The sequence below is a fragment of the Peromyscus californicus genome, unplaced genomic scaffold, assembly GCF_007827085.1.
Source record: "Peromyscus californicus insignis strain IS unplaced genomic scaffold, ASM782708v3 Scaffold_11__1_contigs__length_118956290, whole genome shotgun sequence".
Taxonomy (NCBI): Eukaryota; Metazoa; Chordata; class Mammalia; order Rodentia; family Cricetidae; genus Peromyscus; species Peromyscus californicus.
In genome coordinates, this window is record NW_026294402.1 from 81,667,734 (window position 1) to 81,675,649 (window position 7,916).

The following is a 7,916-nucleotide window of genomic DNA, read 5'->3' on the forward strand; positions in this document are numbered from 1 at the left end:
TTTAAGTTTCCAAGATTGCTTGTTACAACTTTCTGAACTAGAAATGAATCTTCAAGTATTGCACTATGTTGCCTTCCCTGGAGAGACAGAAACAGTGAGAGACCTATTTCAGTTCAATGGTCAGCTGCCTTTGAATACATACTGAAAGAAAGGGAGCAAGAGGGGTTATAAAGCACTTCCCCAAATCATAACAACTCATGAGATCCGCTTCTGCCACACAGAGCAGAAGACACACAAGAAAAAAGCAGTTTGCCTTGGTAACTGGCAGAAGCCTGAATCAGTTGGCTGGGCCCATGGCATCAGGAGGCAGAGAGGGAAGGACTCATGCTACCACTCAGCTTCTTTCTTCATAGGTGCAGTCCAGGGTGGAAGTCAGGGAAGGGTGACCCCCCCCAGCCTGACACAAAAATGAGTAGGTCTTCTACCTTAACAAAATCAAGATACTCTCCTGCAGACATGCCCAGAGGCCTTTCCCAGTTGATTCTAGATCCTGTGAAGGTGACAGGTCGCACTAACCATCACAAAGACTAAATTAAAAATTAGTCACTGCACTGCTCAGAAAGAACTATTTTCCTTAGGGATAGTATTAGATTTTGAGTCTGTTAGTCTGTAGTTTATTGATGTTTGCTCCCCTAGCATTCCAAAAGAGTTGCTGGTATAATTGACACATTGAAGATATGTGTGTTGTCACACAAGAATGACACAGGGTCAAGCCAGACAGGGACCCAGTCCTGAGAGGAGGAAGTAGGCACAGGCTCCCACCCCTAGCCAAGAAGCTATCTGCAATTGGTACCTATTGGCAACGGGAAAATCAGTTTTCTCCAATAGAATTTCACAGGGTGTATTAACCACAGTCCAAGCAGGCCCCGTACCCAGGAGTAGTTGGTCAACACAAAATGAACTCCTTGGTATTTTTGTGGACTTTTTGTTTCCCTTTGCTTTGTTCCACTTTTTTTTTTTTTTTTTTTTTGGCATATTGGTCTTTTGCCTGTTCTGATTTGGGGCTTTGTTGTTGCTTCTTGCTTTCGTTGGTTACTCTTGTTTTAGAGAAGATGGAGGAAGAGGGAGGGAGGGATGGAGGGAGGGAGAAAGAGAGAGAGAACATAAAGTTGGATGGGTAGGGAGGTGGGGAGAATCTAGGAGGAGTTGGAGGGGGCAACATAGTCAACCTGAGTTATATGAAAAATTCAATTAAAATAAGATGAGTGTGTTGAACAACTGACTGACAAAGTGATGAAGAGAAGTGAGCAAATGGGTCCTTCGCTTTAAGAACAAATTTAGCGATATACATATGACACGATACATTAGAAACGAGAGACTTCCCGCATGTACCATGTCGGGGTCACCTCTGGTTCAGAACATCAATCCTGAGCTCATGGTTGCCTACAGTCTGCTCTTGGTTTCCCCTCCTCATTCCTTTTGTTCTGCTCATCCTGAACTTCTGCGCCTCATCCTCCTGGACTCTGCTATGGTCCGTGGCATGGCCCACCATGCCTTGAGGGCTTTTTCTGGAAGCAGCAAAGGATAAGAGGAAAGAGGGTAGGTTTATGGCTACTGTCTCCTACATGGGTGAACTTAGGCAAGGTTCTTAAGTTGTCTGTGCAAATGGGTTATTATGAGAACTATGCCACGGAGTCTTTGTGGAGTGATTGGAACGGCACCTGCACATAGTAATGGCCTTATGACCATCTACTAAATATATAGATAAATTAGCACGACATGGCTAGCTGACCTTTAGAGCCTTTCAGACCCTTGGTAAGTGGGAGGTCAAGGCTGTTACCTCTCTGCCAGGAATTTTCTATGCTAGGGGGCAGCCCCTGGAACTGAATGCCAGCTTCTCAACTTCATCCTTCCCCACTGAGTCTCATCTGCCTGCATCTTGACATAGCCAGGCTACCTAGAAAACAAAGTCTTCCACATCTAGACAAACAAAATAACTGCCTTAGAAATAATTATTTCACAATTGGTAGGCTAAAAGAACATCTTCCCAAGGGCAGTAATACTGGGAATGAACGTCTCCGAATTACAAGGCATATACAGGTGGGTAAGTTATCCTGACTAAAAGGAGTAATGACTCCTCCTTGCAATCACATGCACACTCTCTTCCGATGTGGTGAAGGCCCTGTGATGGGTGACTTTGACTGTAGTCTGTGCAAGAGATGCAGATAATTATTACACTTTTGAGATAGTCACCTTATCTCAGTAGAAACGTCAAATCATTTCTAATTGGGTTAGTTGCAAACCTGTTTCTCCTTGAAGCTACAGAACCTGGAGTGCAGATGTGCTTAATTTCTTTTGGGCTGTTAATGAGAATAATGTTGTTCTTCAGAGCAGGAATAAAGGAACAATCATCTTATATAAGCACCAGAGGCTTAGGAAATCTCCAGAATTATTATGCCCTAGAGATAAGGCCCAGCCACTGTGGGGAGAAAAAAATCAATAAGGCTCATTTGCTTTTTTTCTTTTTTTTTAACCACTGACTCAAAGTCTCTAAGAACGGGCAACCATTAGCAAGACTGGGAAAGGATTGCTGCATTTGCCAATGGATGGTGTGCAGAGCAATCCACAGATCTAAGCAACTGGCTCTTTCTTCCTGGTGTAGTAACTACAGAGAAGGATCAGCAGTTTGTGTGCAGAGGGGCGTGCTGCCAAGAGGCAGACAGGAGGATCTCTGGGGTGGCATCACTTTTCCTGGAGAGATGTAAAGACATACCTGTTCTCTCCATAGGGGCACTGACAACAGAGCAGAGAAACAATTAGTTTACCAACAGGTGCATGGGTATCTGGGTTAGGAGAGCTATTGGGGTCAGAGCTTAGGCTCTGGTAAGCTAGGCTCAGCCGGAGTCCAACATCTTTTCATCATTAGCAAGCATGGCTTGGAGTGCACTGCCCAAGAGCAAGTCTGATCACCTTTTCTTAAAGAGAATAATCATGAAACAGCTAGGATCACATGAACATGGGTCTTAGAAATGTCGGCAGCACGGACAATTCTACTTTGTATGACATCAGCTTGGCAGAGTGTTCTTCTAAGGAGAGTGTCTGTGCAATACATAGAGGACACACATGCATAAAACATATAAAGAAGCCAATAACAATTAGCTGCACTCCACAGCAGAACTGCATTGAAGTCCTTCCCATCATACCTTGGCTTCTACTTTTAACCTCAGCTTCTACTTTTGATTCTCAAATTTGAATCTTTAGCTTGATATAAAAATGGATCTACAGCCCTGAAGAAAAAACGAAACTGTGGTCTTCTGGCGAAGCTATGGAATGGTGCTAGTTACCATAAAGAGACTCACGTTCGGACACAAACACATCTCATGTGGACAATAACAAAATACTTCTTCAATCATAGTAATAGATGTAGAGCAGGGTTTCTTCCCACAGCAGGACTGCCCACCTGGCAGGCTTCTCATCTGAATGATGAACGATGCTGATTACAAATAGCAGAAGTGTCAAGAGAATTTCCTTGGCCATTTTATACACCAAGAGTCTAGATACAATGCATATTGGATCAAAGAGAGTGCTTTGGGTTACTTTGCGTGCGTTAAACTGATATGCCTTTAACTCTACAACTTTTGCATAATATGTAAAGTTTAGATACACACATACTTTAAATCACAGATACATAGGGGTCTAAATGTGCTTTTTTTAAAAAAATCACCTTAAAATAGTTGTTTACAAAGACTCTGACACTGACAGAGATATTTAAAGGAACCTTAACTTAAGATACAATTTTCGAAGTAACCAAAGGCCTGACAAAATCAGAAAAAAACATAAACGACTCATAGTTCTCCCCCCTCCCCCAAACTGTGTGTGCTGATACCAGCTAACACTGACTAGATTCAACATTCCAAGAAGTGCCTGAATCCAGACAGACATCACAGGTCTCAGAAAATGTGCACCTGAGCACCTGAGCAGAGGGCAAGGCTGAGCTCTCTCGAACAGACTGTCTTAACCCCTCCTTGTAAGCCTGATGGTTGTGGCGATGAGAAGGAAGACAGTGTTTTTATTGTTGTCATTTTGCTTTTTAGATGGCTTCTGGGATGGGCAGCTCTCTGATTAAGGCACCCCTGGGAGACCCAACCCTGTGTCTGTCGCTGAGTTTGTGGCACAGCAGCACAAGCTCTAGCTTTCCAGACCAGCGTCTGCCCATTCTTAGAAGCCAAGCCAGGTATCAGCTGTCATAAAGTTCCAGTGCAAAGCCCTATAGTTCTCCAGATGCATCTACAATGAGAATTTGGCAAACTCTTATTTCTGCAACTGCTTTTTTAAAAATATGAGATAGACAATAGATAGCTGAGATTTGCCTCTTACAAGTCCCATCACTGAGAACTAATATAAAGAACAAAAAGTTGAGATGTGCAACAGGTTTGCTTTTATCCCTAGTTACCAAGAAACCAATCAATCAATCAATGGGCTAGTGAAATAAACAGTCTTCAAAAGATGAGGTACAAATGGCCAGTAAGCATCTCATCATCCTTAGCTGTTAGGGAGATGGAACATAAAACAACATTGAGAGTCCATCTCATCCCAGGCATAATGGCTACACATCTTGGTGAAGCTGTGGGGCAAGGGGGCCACTTACACACACTGGTGAGAATGTAATTCCAGTCACTGTAGAAATTACTGTGGTGGTGCCCCAAAAACTGAACATAAGATTACCATATGACCCAGCTCTGACACTCTTGAGTACTTACCTGAAGGTTCTATGTTGAGATATGTCAGAAATACTTGCACATCTGTGTTTACTATGGAACTCTTCAAAATACCTAGGTTGTAGAATTAGCCTCAATGTCTGTCATCAGAGGAATAGTGACAATGTGATAGTCACAATGGGGCTACATTCAGCCATAAAGCAGGACAAAAGTCTGTTGCTTGTAGGGAAGCAGATGCAAGGGGATATCATTCTATAAGTAGCTCAGTCTCAGGAAGGTAAATAGTGCATGTTTTTCCCCTCATTTGTGAGTTTTAAGTTTTATGGAGATACATAAAATCATTTATGTGTATAGCACATGAAAGTCCAAGCCAGACTGTGGGAATGAATGAAAACAATGGGAGTTGTGGAGAAGGGAAGGATGGGAGGGGGGTGAATGTGGCCAAAATACAAGATGTACTTGTATGAAAATGTCTCATGAGCCCATCACTGCTGATGAGAAGCGGGCATTTCACCGAGACTCGGTGGGAGGGTGATTCATACCTCAGGGCTCCGAGCCTTTCATCTTCATCCCTCATGGCCACTCTTACCTCATATCTTGCACTGCAGCCATGCTGCTAAGATCTACTGCAGTCCCCCACCCCACATCTCCATTTAAATCACTGTGTACACAAATAGAAGTATTTTTAAAAGGGTCCCCAGAATTATGAATCTGGAACTTTTGGGTAATGTGGCCTTGCTGTGAAATGAAATGGATGATGTGGGGAAGGAGAGTCACTTCAAAGATGATGTGTTCAGTTTCATGGGGTAGGAATCCCATTGGCATTGTTTGCACAATCCCAATGTATATGAACAAATTGTAATGATGATTATCGAGGCTGTCCTGGCCTTTGGTTACCTATGCAAGATTGGAGATGGCAGTGCCATTGTCAAAATCAATTCACAGAGAAGGGATGGGGTGGATGCAGTTGGGTGCTGACATGGAGTAGGGAGATCGATTTGGAAAGAAAGATTGTGAATTCGAGAGGGTCCATGGTTAGGGCTTTTTTTGTTGTTGTTATTTTGCCTGATTCAGTGTAGCATTCTTTTTCAAAGGGGGAAGGCATCTTGCTGAGGATGAAAAATGATTTTCTGCTGCTGCTGCTGCTGCTGTAAACTCTTGTTACCATAACAACCGATTCCTTCCGCCAGGAGGGAGGATTTGACTGTGGAGACAATCTACATGGGACCATTGTGATTTCAAAGGGAAATCTTTACAGCCTTGTCTGTCAGCAGAGCTCCTGTGGTTGTGGTTGCGATAGGATGGCAGGTTACATTCTAGGTTAAGGTTTCTAAAGGGCTTGTCCATTATTGACTCTAAGTAACTGTACTGTTTCTGACCCATTATCAAAAGCAAAGCCCTGCAGGAGGTTCATCCTAAGGTGGCTGAGGTTAGTTCGTCTTTTCTTTTGAGTTCTGCTTATGGTAAGAAAATTAATGGCTCCCTTTCGGGGTTTAAATCAAACTAACAGACGAACAGTGTCCTGTGGCCAGTTTTTATTCACTCCATACAGAACTCTGAGGGTCTCCATATTCTTCCAATAGAAAAATCTCTCCAGCAAGCTCCGAAGAGAAGTAGACATTTCACTGAGGCTGAGTGGGAAAGGTGATTCAGAGCTCAGAGTTCAGCACCTTTTGCCTCCATCCCACATGGACACTGTTACCTCAAGAGTCTCATTGCAGCCACAACTGAATCTTATCTTTCCTCCCTTTCAACCTCCTTCCCTCTGCCTTTATTCCCTCCATGTCTCCACCTTAGAAGACAAAATTACTGCCTATGATGCAGACTCCTCCCACTGGGGCTGCCTACAGCATCCATCTTTTAAAAGTCCCTATAAAGACAAGTCAGAGGTCATCATGTTGCAGATGGTAGTGGCTTCATTTGCACTGTACAAACAAATTGTTTGCTAGGATATTCCCTTCTTAGATGATAGAAGGGGTGTGTATGTGGGGTGTGTGTGCAAAAGCATGCACATGTGTTTAAATGAGTTATTTCAGACCTCTGCATGTCTTTGGTTTAAAGACAAGTTTTCTTGGTCTTTAATGAGGAGCACCTCTCCAGATTCCTGCCATGAAAAAAACTTGAGTACAGTTTCTATACCAGTACCATAAGTAGTGAAGATAAGAGTCTTCCAGACCCAAGCTTTCTTCTCATCATGTGTAAGGTTGGCTCTGATCTTTGCTAGGAGAAGCATTACTCTACTATATTGTCATTATGATGGTTGTTTAGCTTACTCCTTCCTCCATGCCACAGTGGTATTCCCCACCTGAAAGATGATCTTCCTGATTAAATTAGTCATTATTGGAGAAATATTTGCATGAAGAAAGATCTCTGAGGAGGAAATGCTGAGGACTCTTGCATATTTCCAGCCCCCTTTCTGTACCCAGTATTATGCCACTCTTATAGTTCATTGATTCTCCATCAGAATCTACTTGTAAACACTCCTCATTAAACCTCCTTAAATTTTTCACCAAAACATGAGGTCTCTCATTAGTTTTCCTATAGGTTTATTGATGTGTTCTTGTAGGATTTGAATGCAATAGATACTTGTAATGGGCACTGTATTAGTTAGCTTCCTATCACTGTGACAAGGATCCTAAGATAACTTATAATAAGGAAAGGTCTATTTTGACGGACAGTCTTGGAGCTCTCAGTCCATTGTTGGTTGTCCTATTGCTGTGGAAGGTGGTCCAGAAAGACGTTCTCCCCTTGGCCAGCAGCACCAAACAAAAGGAATACAGGAAGGGCTGAAGTCCCAATATCCCCCTCTAAGACACATCTTCATTCTCACTTCCTTCACTAGACCTTAAGTCCTGAAAGTTATACCACCTTCTAATAGTATCACAGATTGAGAACCAAGCTTTCAACACAAGACCTTTGTGGGTGTTGAAGATCCAAATGACAGACACCAGTGCTCATACTATGTTTGAATATGCCTCTGGCAGATTTCTATTTTGGTCCATTCCTATGAAAATCAAGAAAAACACTAGACTCAGAATCTGAGACTGTTGTTATGGAACAGATCCATTCTTTTATTGTTTTTAAAAGAAGGACAATGACTAAAGTTGGGCTTAATTTTTAAATATTTTGGCATAATAGGAATTTTCCTCCCAAATTGTTTATCTTGAGCTCTGGTTGGCTTTCAAAAAGGTACGTATGTGATGTTACAGCTTTACGAGTTTAGAGATAATTATGTCTCCCATAATCTGCTCACTACTT